Below are 18,955 nucleotides of genomic sequence, written 5' to 3' on the forward strand. Positions count from 1 at the left end.
TAAATCCTAATTAGAACTTGGTGGATAAAGTAGTGAAGTAGGAAAAATAATGGAGATGGGAGGGCGGGGCATGAGGAGCTAGCAGTTTGGGGAATGGAACTGAATAATAAAGTAGTAATAGTTTGATAGAAGAATAGTGAAACCTAAGTCAAACAATTTAAAAATAATATTTGTAAAGGTTGCTAGTAATTTTTAAAAGGATTGATTTACAGAGTTTTGTATAAAGACTGAATCCTATTACTTTCAAGGGATAATCATTCCCATGACCTCAACCACCCTGGAAAGTATACAACACCAGTTTTGCACTTTGTAAAACCTAAGTCAAAATTCTGACTCCTCTATGATAGTGTAAGCAGTAATTTAAAACGAGGATCGAATTATTAAGAATTGGGGGAAGGGGAGGTTAGTGGAATAAGAGGTCTTTGCTAAAACTCATCTGGACTGTTGCATTTCTTCATGCCTGACATTCTGCTTACTCAACCTCAGGAAGTTCTTTACTTTGCTGACACTGGCAGAGTTTGATATACATCTTGGCAGTTCTCTTTCAGTCATCCGATACTTGGTTGAGATGGGCTGTGGCTCTTCTTGGCTCTGTAATTATTTGCTAGCGGGATCAAAATCAAAGTTCCTCTGTGTCTCTGGCAAGCTCTCAGAGGCCTTCCCTGAGATGCCCCCCACACACCTAGCTCAGGAGTCCTGGGAAAGTTCTCACAGGAGTGTCCTTGGTCTAATCCAAGATGGTTCGGGGCCATGGGTGGAGACAAGGGCTGTCTTACAAATGTTCCATGTTAAGCCACATCAGTCCGGCATCCGGCCCCACGATTTTTCTAAAATGCAAATCTGATCATTAGACTTCCCTATTTAAAGCCCTTAAATAGCTCTCTATTCCCTAGGGCTGGGTTTTCACACTTTCAGAGCAAGTGAACTTTGTTTCTCCCTAAAATAAGCTTTTGTAGGATCCCGATATATACAAGAGACACATGCCATTTATTAATGCACAATTATTTAAGAGTTCAAATGTATAACATTATTAAAAACTTAATGAATGAGAGCAGTATCGTACAACAAGCATGAAGCTTGAAATCAGAGGTTATAGATGATCGTTGCAGTTAGATTGGCCTCAGAAGAACTCGTGGCAGCGTCTCTTCCATAAAATGTCCCTTGGCCACCTGATAGATTTGCTCATTCCCGGCCTTTTAAGCCCCTCCGTTTCACTCCTATAAGTGCACTTAAGCTAGTTTGTCTCCCTTCATTAGGCTGAGCTCCTGGAAGATGGGGGCATTTTCTTATTGTGTTTTGTATTCCCAAAGCCTAGCACAATGTACATGCGTTCATTGAATACATACTGCTGAAAGGGTGTACCCTTCTCCACAAAGCGCCAGCATTATTTCAATATTAATTTTCATTGGAAGTCATTTTACCCTAAGATGTTATGTATTACAAAATCATTTCTAGCCTGCACCCAAAATACTATATAATATTTTTAAGTGACTGGGGATCAAATCCATGAGGTTTAACTGTGCTTTTTTGGGGAACCGAGAGAGAGGAGCCAGGCTTGAGGAAGGCACAAAGGGAGACGCTCCAAACAGTTCCTGATAAGGTCCTGGCAAGCTCTGGCCCTTGGAGACTGCAAGTACAACCCCCCTGTCTGGGCTCTGGGGGGGAAGGGGAGAGAAAGATGACTGTGAGAAGTGCCTTGGAGCCCAGGGGACAATCTGCACAGCATCCACTGACTTGAAAGGAATGAGTAAGCTTTTCCAGGAGCGTCCACATACAAAAGAAAGTATTAGATAATTTACACAGTACCATGGGAAGGTAATTTGGCCTCTCCTATCTGATTATTTCAGACTAAACATATTCTGGGCCTAAATTAAATAGGTAAATGCTCTATTTCTCAATGCACTGCTTTTGGACTTTGTGGACATATTTAAGAATCTATTAAATAGGCCAGAATCCTTAGTAACCAACTGAAATCTTTCTCATGTCTTATCTGGGAGGGAGGAGGGATCAGTGATTTACTGGGTATTTATATGCAAGGCAGATTAAGACAAGAACTTATCAACCTGTTACTAAACTCAGTTCTTCTTGGTGCTTATTGAGCAACTGTGATGTCCAGATCACACGCTACTACCCCCCGAACAGTATGAACTTGCAGTGGCGTGGATGGCACTGAGCATACAGGAAACACCTTGAAGTGGTGGCAGAGGGAGGAAGGAATCAGAAAGCAAAGTCATCCAGAGATGGAGAAACAACTTGAAATGTAAAACTTATCCTCAACACTGTCTGGTCCTCCTGTGACTGACAGGGTCATTTGCACTTACTTCCTTTCTGACCTGATTTCCCCCTCACAGATGTATTGTTCTCCCTTTGCCACCTAGATTTTCTTACCTCCCATAAGCGCATCATCAGCCACCCAGGAACTCACCCCAGAACACTTGGTTCTTCTTGACCCCTCCCTCATCTTTGTCCTCCCGTATCTAATTCATCACCACTTTCTACATTCCCTTCCCCAATATATTTGAAATCTGTATACCTATCCCCACCTCTACTGTCTCCTCCATCATCGACCTGGTCCCTCTCTTGGCCTGCAGAGCCTCTCACATTCAATATTATTCCTCCAAGTCACCTTGTACCCAGCAGCTGGAGTGACGTTTACACACCGGACCATGTCCCAGCACTGCTCAAACTCTTCAGTGTGTTCCATTGAACATAGAAGAAAATGCAGACACCTTAAATGGTCAATAAGGTTCTTCCAGAAAGGATCCTGCTCCTGGGCCTGTAAGTGCTCTCACTTACTATTTCTTACACAGTAGCTTCCTTTGACCTTTCAGCTCCTCTTGAAAACCCTCAGGTAACTTTGCTCATGGCTCTCCTAAGGCACTATTAATATTCTGCTTTGTTTTACCTCCTCTCACCAGATTGCAAGGTACTTTGAATCTCTTGCAACATCCAATTCACATATTTTGGGGGCATTTCTGTGTTCTGGGCACTGGGCTGCCTTGGTGAATGAGATAAGACATGGCCCCTGCCTTGTGGAGGGTAGTGTCTAGTAGAAGAGAAAGACAGAAAACATGGAAAAACATTTACAAGATAGAAATTATGGTGAATGCAGAAAAGGAAACTAATGGGGGTGCACTAGAGAATAGGGCGGGTGACTTGAGAGAGGATGGCTGGGGAAGAATGCCCTGAGGGGTGACAATGGATGAGTTGGAGTTCCCGTAGTAACCAGGGAGGAGTGCTATGTAGATAGGAGGTAGTGTTTGGGAGGCGCTATGGCCAGACACAGTTCGGTGAATTCCAAGAACTGGACAAAGGCTGTCAGTGGGGGTGGAGTGGGTGGGTGGGGGCACAAGGGATACTGGGGAAGTAGGTGGGGGCCAGATCATTTAGGCTTCAAGTCAAGCTCTGTTGAAGGAGGTGTTGAATAAACGTGTGAGGTTTCATGAGATGAATGTACTCCAGCTGCAAAATTTCAAAAGTTAAAATGAGAGCCTTAAAATTAATATAAAAGTTAAGAAATGAGGTCTTTATGTTCCCAGTTGAGTGCTCTTTCTAGTACCCACTGTAGTTTGTTTAATACAAATGAAGACAGGGAAACAGGGGAGATGTGAATATTTAGCAACTAAAGATGGTCGTTAGAGCCTCTATCATGCACAGATTGAATGTGATTGAAATGTATAGATCAACAGTCATTTACCAGAATGAATAACTGCTCTTGATAATTTTCCCAAGTCCATCTCCTTTCTAAAAGTAAACACTGCCCTCTGCCTGATTGCTCCCTCTTTCCCAAACTCCTTTTGCCTAATTACCTCTGGTTTCTTCATCAGGAAAGCTATTCTTCAGTATGGGGATCAGGTTCTAACTCCCTAATCTGTGCTTTCTTGGAAGACCTCCTCGTGGAACACTGGACTACCAGGTAAGACTCTAATTACTCTGCTGGAAAGACTATGTTTTAAGACCCTGAAATTACATGGAGAGGGAAAGGGGCCCAGCTACATCCAAACTTCCAACCATTTCTGCCAAGACATCAGATATGTGAATGAAGCTCTTAAAAAAAACCCTCCTGGCCAGTTCAGCTGCCAGCTGAGTACCACCAAATGGCCCCAGTTCATGCCACAAATAAGCAGAAGAATCAGCCAGCCAAGCCCTGTCCAAATTTCTGATCCACAACATCATGAGGTATCATAAAATGGTTATTGCTTTGAGACATCAAGTTTTGAGGGTAGTTTTTATGCAGTCAATAACTGAAACATGAAGGGCATGTGTGATTCTGAGGTGACAAAATGGTAGCCACCACTGGCAGGTCCAAATAGGCAGTCAAAACCTTGTCCTGTAGGTAAGGTTGTCTGTACATGGAGCGACCTGTGGCATTAGCCTGGGCGGTGGGAGGCCTTGTGAAGTTCAGCCCTGAGTCATTCTGATTTACGGATCCCCATACACAGCCTGGAGTCTGCCCAAACTCTGCCTTCAAGATTTCACAGTCCTTGCAGAGGCAAGTTCTTGAAAAGTCCAGACCCAATCCCTGGGCTCCCTTGGCATGACTTCTGCAAGTGCCTGAAGTCATGTTTATCCCATCAAGGAATAAATGCTAGTCCCTCATCAGCCATGGCAGAGCTTTAGTCAATTAAAAACTCCTAATGATCTTCTATTTGTCTGTAAGAGAAGCTTAAGTAACCATCCTCAGAAGCTAAGTAATCACCTCTCTGTTTAGTTTTGCCTAAAAATTCCTATCTGTTTTGGGTCTCACAGGCACCTTATCTGGAAGAGAATTCTGAAAGGTTAATTCTTTTTTTTTTTTTTAAATCTTCATTTTATTGAGATATATTCACATACCACGCAGTCATACAAAACAAATCGTACTTTCGATTGTTCACAGTACCATTACATAGTTGTACATTCATCACCCAAATCAATCCCTGACACCTTCATTAGCACACACACAAAAATAACAAGAATAATAATTAGAGTGAAAAAGAGCAATTGAAGTAAAAAAGAACACTGGGTACCTTTGTCTGTTTGTTTCCTTCCCCTATTTTTCTACTCATCCATCCATAAACTAGACAAAGTGGAGTGTGGTCCTTATGGCTTTCCCAATCCCCTTGTCACCCCTCATAAGCTACATTTTTATACAACTGTCTTCGAGATTCATGGGTTCTGGGTTGTAGTTTGATAGTTTCAGGTATCCACCACCAGCTACCCCAATTCTTTAGAACCTAAAAAGGGTTGTCTAAAGTGTGCGTAAGAGTGCCCACCAGAGTGACCTCTCGGCTCCTTTTGGATTCTCTCTGCCACTGAAGCTTATTTCATTTCCTGAAAGGTTAATTCTGAATGTACATGTAAAGAGAAGGAAATGGTGTAGCAAGCATGGTTATGCCAGATCAACAGAAAGCAGATGGAATCCATGGTCATTCATTTTATTTAATATACTCATAACAGACCTCATCTTTATATCTATCATATTTGCTGTTAGATATATCTCACCTCTCATCTTGATATGACCTAATTTGAAAAAGCATGTGAAGATGTGTAATGTTTATAAAGGCGTTACACAAACTGCAGAGGATGGTAGAGAAGAAAGCAATTAGTAAAGTCCTGGCTTCTTAAGTCAACTCTAAGAACGTCAAGAAAACCTTGCTTCCAATTAAACTGTTTTCATTCTTATACGCTGCATGTAAGTGATATTTCCATTTCATGCAATTCTCTTTATAAAAGGAGTTTCAAACAAGTTAAGGCATTAACAACATTTAACACTCAGCTTTACTCTTCTAGGTACTAACTATTTTTTTAGTGTCTTTGCTTGATTTGCCTTAATGGTTTGTCCCATGAATGTCCTTATGCTTCTCAGGCTTTGTCTTTCAACATGACTGAAATGGTTGGGGGCTGTGATCAATTACAAGAGGGCTGAAAAATATAAATGCTCTTCACCCATTTTCTCATCAACTAGGCACCTGTAGGAAAAAACTCTGCTATCGAAAGTATGTTTTAGTAGTAGTAGCCTTTGGTCAGGCTAATAATGTAAGGTAAGGCCCATGCTTGGAAGTGGGTTGGATAAATATCAACCCAAATGCTCAAATGCCATGTGAGACATCAGAATTAGGGATTAGCTTCCGAGACATTTGATGAGAATCAGGTACAGTCTACTCAGACCCGTGAACACCACAGCCAAGCTTTATTGTGCGCATTTCTGTAGCATCCTCCACAAATTGTTGGTATGCGGCTGCCATATAATTTATAGATCCTTCATTGTGGTCATTCCTTTATTTTTTCATCAAAAATATGACTACCTCTAAGCAGTGAGCTATAAGAGTTGTTTTGGTATATTTGAAGGGCTGTCCAAAAGAGGTCGGGTAGATTTGTAGTGGTTTGCCCTAGGTCTAAGTAGGTGGTAGACTGTGGCTTGGTAAATGGTGTTTTAACAATGAGAATTGCCCATTAGAATAAACTGCTCCTATGATAGTGAATTTTTCCTTCCTCATCACTCGAGATGTGATAGCAAAAGTCTCTGAGGTTATAAGGAAAATTCATAAATCCACTAAGAGTTAGCTTAGACAACATCTAGGTTTCTTCCAACCCCAAATTAACTTCATTTTTAATGTACTTTGTAAGACCTGTAAAAGATATTTGAGGTTTTAAGACTGTGTATTCACTATCACCATTATTATTTTAAATTGCTATGGAAATTGTGAATGACTCAATAAGGAATGATGAAAAATAACAAAAACTCCCAACAATAAAATGACTAAGTTATCATTACTTACTGAGAAAAATAAGTGCATAAATAGGAAACCAAGGAAATCAAATTAAAAGGTTTCCAAATTAATACTAGTCTAGCAATGACGCTTGATAAAAGATTTTTAAAAATGAATAATTGTCTATATTTTTATATTAACAGTGTTAGAATGTAATTTGAACAAGATGGTGTTCGTGGAAGCAACATAAAGCTTAAAAAATGGCCTTAACAAGAAGTGTTTGAATCCTCTATGAGTAAATTTACACAACTCTACCAAAAGACACAAAGCAAATCTGCACTCATTGGAGACATAACCTCTGCTTGATTAGGATGAATGGATAGTGTAAACATATTACTCCTGCCCAAATAAATGTACACATTTCATGTAACTTTATCTAAAAATCATAACAGGATATTTGGGGAACATTAAAACATGATTTTAAGGTCTGTTTAGAAATCAAATAATAGATATTAAATGCCCCTTGATATCAGAAACCCAACAAATGAAAGTAAAATGTGAACAAAATGATAAACAATTTGGAACAAATATGGCAGTAAAAAGCCTTGTATCCTTATCATATAAAGAGATTTAATAAATTAAGAAAAGAGATGAAAATCACAATGAAAACAAATACAAAGGATAAAAGCATGCAATTAATAAGAAAAGACATACAAACAGTCAATGGATTAAGGCAGTAACAAAGAAATATCAACTTTAAAATAATGTCATAATATTTTCCAAAAATAAAATTGGCATCTTTTTTTTTTTCTTCCTTTTTAAAGTGAATTACTCAATATTGGAAGTTTGGGAAATGTCTGGAAGAAAAAATGGATACATTCTCTCTGGAGAGAAATTTAAGCACATTAATCAATAAACAGACTTAAAAACTGTGATATCCTTGAACGCAATATTCCATGTCTAGGAATTTATCATAAGGCAAAAATGATGCACAAAGGAATTGGCTTATGGAAAGACATATAGATCAAACAGAATAAATAGCCCAGAAATAAACCCACATATTTAGTATCAGTTGACTTTTGACAGACATGCCAAAGCAATTAAATGGAAAAAGAATAGTCTTTTCAACCAATGGTGCCAAAACATCTGGATAACCCCTTCCACTATACACAGTAATTAACTGTAAATGGATCACAGATGTAAACATAAAAGCTATAAGACATTTAGAAGAAAAAAATAGGAAATAATCTTCAAGACCTTAGGAAAAGCAAAGATGTCTAAGTTAGGATATAAAAAGAGAGACCAGAAAAGAAAAAAAAAATATGGATAAAATTGTACTTACTCAAAGGTAACACTTTCTGCTCTTTGAAAGACACTATTAAAAAAATAAAAGATAATCATGGACCAGGAGAATATGTTCACAATACATTTATCTGACAAAAGATTTCTATCCAGACTATAATAAAGAGCTCATAGAATTCAATAATAATAAGACAAAAATCTAATTTTAAAGAGTTGGGCAAAATAGTAGAGCAAAAGAAGACATATTTCTCAAAAAAAAAAAAAAAAAGATACACAAATAGTCAATATGCTCATTATAAAATGCCCTACATCATTAGTCATCAGAGAAATGAAAATTAAACCAGTATGAGATACTTCTACAACCTCTAAAATGGTTAAAATTTCAAAAGACCAATAGTGTCAAATGGTGACAAAGATGTGGAGTAATTGAAACTCATGTACATAGCTGATGGAAATGCAAAATGTAAAAAATAACTTTGGAAAATGGTTTGAAAGTTTCTTATCAAGTTAAACATATACATACACTAAGATTCAGAAATATACTACATATTTACCTAAGAGAAATGAATATATATTTCCAAAAAACATGTTCACACAAATGTTTTAGTAGCTTTATTCATAATAGCCCACACTTAACCCAAATATCCAAATATGGCTAATTAAATAATGGATTATCACATGGTCTTATGATCAAATGGAAAACAATGGATAATCAAATTGAAAATATAAACAATAAAACTCATGGATAAAAAAGTAATTCCCCATAGAGGAAATATAAATGGACATGACACTTTCATACAATGGGAAACTACTCAGCAATAAAAATTAACAAACTACTAATAATTTGCAACATGTGTGAATTTCAGAAATATCCAGGCCCTAAGGAAGACATTTGGTATAATTTGATTATATGAAATTCCAGAACAGGTGAAACTAATCTACAGGCAGACCAGTGGTTGCCTTGAGCCAAGGGGTGGGAGGGTACTGTTGACTACAGAAGGACTTGAGAGAACTTCTGGAGGCGATGGAAAAGTTCTATACCTTGATCCAGGTGTTGGTTACACATATATAAACATTCGTCAAAATTCTTTGCACTGTCCTCTTAAAATAGTTTAATTCTCATAATTTACATGGGAGAGCTATTAAAATGTATCTCTACATTTCATTGTAGAGATAAATACAAATTTCGAATTCAGAAAAATAATGCATGCTATTGAATAAGAAGAAAATAAAAATAATAAACTAATAGACAAATAAGAAAAGTAATTCTCTCTTGAGGAAATATAAATGGATAATATTAATACTTAAAGAAAAATTCATCCATACAATTAATCAAATAAGTACAAATTAAACAACAGATGTTGTTGTGATTAATAAATGAGCGAATACAAAATGTATAAAAAACAACAAATATTTTAAAAATGAGAATATTAAATGCTGTAAAGGATATTTCCCATATTTTGTTGTGGCAGTATAAATCAGTAGAGCATTTCTGGAGAGCAATTTATAATATGCACAAAGAGTTTAAAATTCTGCATTACCTTTGCTATAAAATTTGCACTTCTGAAGTCCTTTCCTAAAGAAATTTTCCAAACTACCCACTGTGATATATGGGTATGGATGTTCACTACAGTGTTATTTACACTATCACAAACTGCAAACAACAAAATCTTTGAAAATTGAAGAAAACTGTTAAATAATTTTGATACGTGTATTTAAAAGCTTATTATACTGTATTTTAAAAATGGTATGTGTTTTTAATAACATGGAAATGCTTATTTCTATAATGATTGTTTAACAAACCTACAAAATAGTATATAAAGTATCATTCCAACTACAATGTATATTAAAAATTAATAGAAGCAAGTTAAAATAAACATTCTAAAATATTTATAGGTTACAACTGGGCGGAAAAGTCATTAGTGATTTCTCCCTATTTTTAATGCATTTCTATTTTTTAAATAGTCCACAATAAGCAGGTGTAAATTTAATAATTATGCCTCCCAAATGAGATTCTTTCACTAAAATATCTCCACACCAAAGCTAACACATTGAGGGAACTTGCTATCTAAGGAGGACTCATTTAGTCTTCTGGTTTATGGTGACAATGAAAAGGATAATGGAGTTTGGGAACTAAACTACTGCAATGCCTGGCTAGCAAACAGTTAGGTATTTAACAAATCTAGGTTTGTACAGATGATGCCTAGCATAAAACTTGGGACATGATGTTTGTTATAATGAACAGAAATGAAAAAACTATTGAAAATGTATGTATGTATTCAGATATCCACATATGAATATATATACATGCATATACAACAATCTAAAGCACTCTTCCAAACTAATGAGCAATATATAACAATGGTTCAGCTATATAAGTACAGAAAATTGTAATGAACGCAAACCCATTATGCCATTGTCAATAAAGTACAAATCTTAATCATTTGCGAGCAAAAGGAACAAAAGTGCCTTCAGAAATACAAGTGCTTGGGCCTTATAGCCTGTTTTCCCCAGGTGGAGCTCTGAAAATAAAGAAATAATACAACCTGGGTTACCAGTTGACACCTTGTGAATAATTCACTAAGATGAATCACCCTTAATGGAGCATAGGAAGGGAGGGTAAGACATTCCCCTCTTTTCTTTGTGTATTCTGCAGAAATTACACCCTGTAAAAGCAGCATCCAGTGGCTGGGATGATGGAGCTGACCTAGGGGTAGGGCTGAGACCAGATGCCTAGGTCAAAGGTGCACGTAGGTTAACGCAGCTAGTCTAAGGTGGGGGTGGATGTGAGGGCAGATCCTGCTGTGCCAGGCCCCCAGAGGGGTAGATACTTGCAAGAGCGGGCATCCTCTGCAGGGATGAGTCTGAATCAGAGTTTTGGGTGAGCAGGTTTCCCACCTGATTCCGGTCAGTCTCCTACTAGGTGCAGTGCACCCTGCAGAAATATGTTTGTCTTTATTTTCTTGTTAATAGCAACCTTTAATAGCAGAAATGTTTCTCTCTATTTTCTTGTTAATAGCAACCTTTAATCCAGAAGACCAAAATAAATTTAAGATATACATCAAGGTGTGCTGATACGTGTTTGGTCTTCCTTAATGTGCACTCCGTGTAATTATACAACTTTGGTCCATTCATGGAGTGAATATGACCTTGGGCTGGTCTGTACAGTTTGAGGACATTACAGAATGCCATTTCGCCATTTCCCACTAAGTCACATAGCGGCTGATGGTAATAACCACATTTTACAGACAAGAGATCAGGGCACAGAGAGTTTAAGCAACTAATTCAAGTTCTCCAAGTAAGTGAGCCCTGGAAAATAAACAGAGCCAAGCTCCCTTTATTACCCCTACAGGGACACATCTAATAGTCCATTATAATGCAGCATTCAGACCATTTTAACATTATCTACAGCTTTTCCTTTAACTGAATAAGCTGCATGAAAACCAAACCTTTAATAAAATACATATTTAGCAATATAAACACTTAAAAAAAGCAAACTTTAACAATCCAACAATCTTTTCACCTACTAGCATCTGGTTTCTAAAATTTCTATTTTGCTGAAATAGTTTATGATATTGCTAGCAATTACTGTTGGTTATTATCAGGTCACATAAATATTTAATGATACCATTAATTTCTGAAAAGGAAAAAGAGAACCTTGAAATTAGATTTAAATGAATAAGGAATTTATTTATTTCCCCATATTTTGCACTGAAATTAAACTTGAGGTTCTTGGAATGAAGCCTCAGATCTATGATTGATTAGAAATGGACATGGCTTTTTAGACATTTCTGTTTTTTTCTGTTCTCTTTTAAATAAGCCCCCCGCCCCCAGCCTCCACTGTGCGCAGCACATAAAAACTGGAATATTCAATTCTCTATCACACCAGCACCTGCTGACCATCCTTCTGTTGGACTTTTTAGTTAATATCCTCCCTCCTGCTTATTTCTTGAATGGCTGGGAGATTTCATTTTACAATTTCTAAGATTGGTTCATTAAAATATCTAATTTTAAACTGTAATTATCTGTTGGTTCATATCGGTGGATGAACCACAGCGGTGCTATCTTCTAACTGCAGGAGAATTTCACATCTGTTCTCATCCCCTGGAGCCTCAAGCAAGAGTTACTGCGACTTGGATGAAGGCAGTTTGAAAGAGATGTAGAGAACCCGTTTTAAGAAAAGCAAGGAAAGGAGGCAGGGAAAATTTAAATATGGTAAACAGACGCAACTGTAAAACCATTCACGATATTACCTTCTGGGGAAAAAAGCAAAAGTAATCAAACAGGAAGCATACCAGCAAATAGTCCTGTTGTCAGGTTGAGAGGATTTTAACTGTGAGATATCTAATCTAATTCCGAGATAATCTGCAATCTGCTGGCCCCTGTGGGTGGGGATGAACGGGTGGGTGTATTATTCCTTGTTTCCAGAGGAGGTCAGTGATACCTTTAGTGGGGTGGCCCCATCCAGCCTAGGGAGTGCGTTGGCAGAACAGAGTGCATTCCTCAGATTTAAAGCTTAAATATGTGAGAAAAAAAATAATAAAAAAGAGAGAGAGAGAAAGAAAGAAAAGGTAAACTAAGGAAAACAGGGTTAAAAAAGGGAATAGGAATAAAGAGATGGATAAAAGAAGAAAAAACGCATCCTGGGGAGGAGCAGCAAGATTTTCTGAGCCCTAACTAACACAAGGCACTGTAGAGAGGAGGTTAAAAAGAACTGTTTTTTTGTAATAACAGTTAAAAATATACTGAATGTTTATCATGTGCTTGGTGATTTGGGTCTTTGAGTCATTCAGTCCTCATGATAGAAATGCAGGTGGGTGTAATCTACATTGTACAGGGGAGGAAACTGAGGCTTGGGGAGATCACAGGTTCTGGGTTTGAGACGATGGCTGTCAGCTCCATATAATACGTCTTTTCCATTGTGACTTTTTTCAATATTTCGGAGCGTTATAGAGAAGGATAAGTCCTGAATCCTTCAAAGGCCTCTTCATGGCCTAGTGTGAAAACACAAATTGTAAAGCATTTATCACTCCTATGCCACAGAAACTCACCTCACTCAAATGAGGGCTCTGGTAGCTTTGCAGAATCTGCCTTATGCTATTCTGGCAAATTCACTAGACAATGTTTCACTACTTTCACTGCTGTGTGAAAACTGCACACCGGCACGTGCAGAGCTGGGAGGGGAGGTGGAGGGACAAAGTCCTCTGCTGCAGGGCAAGGCAAGTGTGGAGGAAACTTGGGAACATTCTCTGCAATACAGAGCTACTTTATCATTTCCCAGAAGCTGTTCCTTTATCTTTTTAATATATCCCAGACTCAGTACCCAGCTTAAGTAAAATTTTGCAGTTGGCCCATATCCCCTTATCACCTCATGTCTCCACCCATGGCTTTCACTACCACTAACAGCTGCAGAAGATTCAAAATTTTTCTTGAGTCACCTTCTCAACCTCTCTCCGAATAACCTGGATAAATTAACCTGAAGAAGAAAAATCAATGACAGAAATTTAAAGCACAATAACAAATGAGGCCAGGAGGACAGGCTTTTTTTTTTTTTTTTTTTTTAAACAGATTATCCAATGCTTCAGATACAGTATAAAATGCTTTGTCTCTAAATGAGAAGTTGCCAGGTCCTGGGAGTGGGGGTGGAGGGTGGGGGGAGCTTAAAGCTTTGAGCAGGCAAGAGCTTTAACAATGGCCAAAGCAAAGCCTGGAGAAGTTTAGGAAGGGCAAGGGAATTGCTCCTCTACTGAGTCTTGAAAGAGGTAAAGCAAATGGAGCTTAATGAGAACTAAATCAAAGAATATTCTATTGACAAAGTAATTTGGAAATCATGTAAGAAAAATAGGGCTTCAGCTCTTATTTATGTCTGCTGGAGAGCATGGAACATGTTCCCTCCTGGTGTGAAAAAACAAGTATTTAATCCAGGAACTTAAAGTCCATTCTTTTATATCTTTGGGACCCAGGGATTGGATTGTTAATAAATTGGCTAATTGAGTAAAACCTAATGCTTTGAGACTTGAAGCTGGGACATAAAATATTCAAGATTTCCTGTAGATATGGGATGCATATATTTAATGCTTCAGAGATCATTAGTAAAAGAAAATATTACAGCCACACACACACACTCTGAGAGTCTAGCTAATGAATGTTTCCCAGCTGCTGTTGAAAAATCAGCAGCAGCACCACTACCGATTTCAAGACAGAACACAGCTGACAGATGTTTGAAGGCATAAATCAGGCTGTACTACATAGATAAGTCCCCCATGCCTTTTAAAGACAAAGGTGCCACAGCAAGCTATTCCCAGCCACTAGAGTACAACCCAAACACGGTCTTGGATGTTACTGCGTAGCAACACCAGTAGGCATCTGAGTGGTATATTACTAAAACCCGAACACACTAAGTTTTAAGTAAGAATAGCTTTAACTGTTACGTTTCTGTTTTAAAGGTGGTCTCAAGGATTCTATTTTGGTTATAAAGTCTGGGAGATGATGTGACTCAATGTGAACTGTGTTGATACAGTGAAACACAAATGACAGTAATTCTTTAGGTGCATTTTAATGGATGCTTAGCATGGTGACAGAGCTATTATTAAAAAGTATGCCAAAGGACATCCTAATTGAGAATGTATTAAGTGTCTGCTCCTGTTTATCCCTTAACAAGGTGAGTTATGGAGACCTTTTGAAAAATACAGATGGTTAGGCCCCATTCCAAACTTATGGAACCCTTGTGAGCTACAAGCCTCTCCTACCACACCCTGGGTAAGACTTTATTACAGCACCTACCAGACTGCATTTTAAGAGTTAATGCATGCCTGTTACCTTCTCCTTGTCCACCCAAATGTGAGCTTTCTGAGGGCAAAACCTAGATCGTAGTCACATTGTGTCCCTCAGTGGCTTGGACAATGCCTGGGATATAGCATATTTGATAAAGGTCTATATTTACGTATGCTCAAGGCTATGTAAGTATAAAATACGAGTGGATATGTAAGAAGTGACATGGAAGGTGGTGACTGGCAGACAGTCAAGGCTTTCTAAGCCCGTGGTTCACCATGTTGCCCCCTAACGTATAGTATGCAGATCATCCTAGTCCACAAACTGTAACCAACCCAAGGTAAATACAGAACATGGGAGTGTGTGTTTAGAAACTTTTATAGCAATTTGATATTGCAGTAACATCCAAGAGTGTGATTTTGCATTTTACAAAAGTGTTAGTCATGAGGGACTGGAACCTCAAACAAATGAACAGCAGCAAACTGGGCTTTTTACACAGATGGTCTGAGAAGCCCTGACCTAGACAACTTTTAAAGTCATGATTTTCAGGTACCACTTTGGACCAAGTAAATCAGGAGGGGGATAGGGATCCTGAGCATCCCCAAGGTATTTAGCTCCTCAGAGTGATATCAAATAGATCTAAGGACAGTATCAGCATAGGTACTGGCCAATCAGAATGGAAGCTAATCAGCACCGACCAATCAGAACGGTCGCAGGCTATAAGCAATCTGTACTATTGGACCAGGACCAGCTGAACACCATCCTTTCATGTCAGAGGAGGCAAATGTGTGGATTAGATAATAAATTAGTCTGAGTTAATTTTAATAGGTTCTACCACATGTGAAGGAAAGATATTCTTTGTTTTTTTATAGACATGTTTTAAAGGGATTCTGTATTGAAAATCTATGAGTGGACACTGTCATGAAGTAGAATGAACTCATTTATAGAAGAGATCAAAGATATATTAGGCTCAAATTATATTCCTAAAAAAGTGACAACTATCTAGAGTTAAAGACTACTATAATGCAGCTGTTGTGTCTTGTCTCCTAATACTAGGAGAAAGTGATGTCTATGCTATTAGATTTCTATACTCTTAGAGTTACAACTATATCAAGTGGATTTTATTCAACATGTGGGATCCATCAACACGTTTGAGGTATTTTTGGGAAAGCACTATTTAGCATTATCAACCTTATATTTTCCTTTTCAAATTTCTAAGTCATCTGAAATACATATACCAAATCTTCATGTAGTAGTGATATAAAATAATCCTATCACAGAAAATAATATTAATAAAGTCTTTGTTTTTTTCCCTTGATTTGGGATATGGAATTCTTATGCTGAAAACGAATCTGATTTTATATAAGGCCCACCCAAAAATACTCTTGGTATTTCAGACATGTGGAGACAAAGAACCATTCTTTTAAAGAGAAAATGTACTTTTTTTTACATTAAGAGCAAACACACAATATTTAGAACTACCCTTAATTTGGCAGCCAAAAAGACCCAATGATTGCCTTCTGCCTAATCCTTCCTAGTAGAGTTTTCTCAATAACTGATTTTCTTGCCTTGCCATTACAATTTACCAAGTTCCAGAGCTCCTGGAGCAAGGTTACTATTACCGAATTGAAGTCCACACCACATCCTGAATTTATGCTACACCATCACCACCAAGTTGATCATCTCACCTGTGTTTGAACATGTCCAGTGACAGGGAGCTGACTATTTGCCAAGGGAGCCTATTTTATCTTTAAATTCTCTGTTAAAATTCGTATTTCTACTGAGTTGAATTTGTCCGCCTATAGCTTTATTCAGGGATCCTAGCTCTCTCTCTAGACTCTTCCAGAACAAGTTCAGTGATAGTTCCACATAGTAACCTTCCAAATACTTGAAGATGTTCCTATCAGAGTCTATCCTTCTTCAGATGAAATGCTTTGAGTTCCTTCAGTCATCAGTCATCTTTAATTCTCATAACCATCCTGCTGACTCTACTGATTGTGATTCTGTTTCTTTATATACCCTATAAAATATGCCATTAATTCATTCCAGAAGCATTTATTAACAGATTAAAATATGTGGGATGCGGAGTTGAAAAGTAGAATCTCTGCTCTCTGGAGGTTTACAGTCTCATGTAACATAGAGTGAAAAGTATTTTAGGGAAAAACAATCTTGATCTATACCTTGACTAAGCATTACAGAGCAGACTCTGTCTATTAATAAAACAATAATGAATATATACCAAGGATTTTCTTTGTGCCATAGACCTGTTTTCTCATTTGGACCTCATAACAACCTGTGAGTTAGGTATTATTATCCTGTAATCCATATTTTACAGATGAGGGCACTGAGGTTTAAGAGATTAAGTAGGACGAGTATGCCAGAAAGTGTAAGAGCTATTCTCTACATTAAGACGACATGCTATAGAAAAGTTAAGTTAGCCAAGCCTGCTAACCAACTGACCAGATTAACCAGTGCTATTAACTGGATCTGAATGAGGCCATAGTCACTAAATTCTCACAGCTAGCAGAGTATCCACAGTACCCATGTGCTGCTTTTGAGTTGTATGTGAGACAGCTGTTTGTCTCCATCCTGTTTATGCTCATTATATTTGTCATTTAAATTATGCAATTTAATCAACTATTATGTAAGCTGATAAAATATGAGTGAGAAAAAGTTATTAATTATGTGAAAATTAAGTTGAATGATTTGAAAAACTTGTTACAGATGAGCTGTTTTGAAAAACCGCCCTTGAAATAAGTGAGAGCAAGAAAACTGAGAAAGGGAAAAAGTGTGAAAATTCTAGAAGGATTTAAATTGACTAGAAGATGTTTTTAGGTACTTGCTCCATTAAAAAAAAAATTGAAGCTAGAAATCTTAGATACTCATTAAAATGCAGCTTATGTAAATGATGAAACGAATAACCCCAGTCAGGGGATAAATATGATATGATGTTTTAAATATTGTTACAGCAAATCAGAATAAACTTCTAACAAATGAGAATGGACACCAGCCATAAACCACAGAATGGAAATACTACTGTGTACTGGCTGTGAAGGTTTCAACTCCAGCCTCAAAGGAAAGGCTTGATCTTACATCAAAAGACTTGTGAAAGAACGAGCATTCATAGTTTGTTAAAATAAAAAGCTTAATGTACATTTGCTATTTTTATGAATCGCTCCTGGTCTTGATCTGATGGGAGAAGAACCTTTACTATACTATCAGTAGGAGTTGGGATCTGAAACACAGTTGTCTGACCCCAAAGAGCATTTGCTTAACATCTGAGGATACTGCCTCCAAATGCTTTATGCTATCACCTTTCTCTTCCTAAATACCATAATCTGTTAATACAGCTGAGGGTTGCATAAGCATGCTGGAAATCTTATGCACATTTGGAAAGCTTACGTCATATTGATGACTCATGACCTTCTCTTATTTTCAACTAAAACTTCTCTATATGTGCGACCCATGTATCCTTTATCCTCTGTTGGTGATGTCCATTTTGTATCCAACTGTGAGACCTTAAAATGATCCCTTTTAACTTTCTTCTTTTTGGATTTGGCCCATCATTCTAGCCTGCTGAGATCTGTTTGAATCTGTCAGCCATCATATCTCCTGTCTCTCTGAGCCTCTTGTCATCAGCTAATTTAATAAGGAAGACTGGTGTCTGCCCTATTACAATCTGACCTTGTCAGACGGCTCCCTGGGCAGTCAAGCTGATTACTATAGATACTTCCACCATTTCTTCCTCACTTGCATGATTTGTGATTGCAGTTCCAAATCGGGCTGCCCCAAGATACCAGGGCTGTCTTTTCCTCTCAGAGCCAAGTGTGACTCCATGTCTGTCTCTTCCACAACTGCACTTAGCCTGATACACAGGGTGTTTAATAAATGTGCTTGAATCAGTGAATTTCATTCTTCCCCTGGAATAGGACACTGAGGAAGGCCTATCTGGAAAACAAAGATAATTGCTACCTTACCCGATCTTTGCATACATTAAACGTTTGGCATCTGTATCAGAGCCAGGATCCCAAGCTTGGGAGGAGAAAGAGCACAGACGAATTGAGATGTTTCACAAAGCATTTGAACGTACAATGGAGCTTCCAGGATTTCTTATATCACGATTTGAATATTGTAAAAGACTATTGATTATTAAATCCAAAAATAATTTCATTAATAGAGGCAGATGTAATGTG

The 18,955-nt window shown here is 37.7% G+C and overlaps 1 protein-coding gene and 1 long non-coding RNA gene across 2 annotated transcripts in view; one reads left to right on the plus strand and one right to left on the minus strand.

Annotated features, from left to right (window-relative positions):
• LOC119544894 overlaps window positions 1-3,899 on the plus strand; it is a 39,648-nt gene extending 35,749 nt beyond the window's left edge. Inside the window, exon 3 of the long non-coding RNA XR_005218956.1 lies at window positions 3,828-3,899. This is a non-coding gene — a long non-coding RNA (uncharacterized LOC119544894). The remainder of the gene's footprint in view (window positions 1-3,827) is intronic.
• NXPH2 (neurexophilin 2) overlaps window positions 1-18,955 on the minus strand; it is a 122,650-nt gene that overhangs the window by 15,327 nt on the left and 88,368 nt on the right. The gene's annotated exons all lie outside the window — the stretch shown is intronic.

The sequence above is a fragment of the Choloepus didactylus genome, chromosome 9, assembly GCF_015220235.1.
Source record: "Choloepus didactylus isolate mChoDid1 chromosome 9, mChoDid1.pri, whole genome shotgun sequence".
Classification (NCBI taxonomy): Eukaryota; Metazoa; Chordata; class Mammalia; order Pilosa; family Megalonychidae; genus Choloepus; species Choloepus didactylus.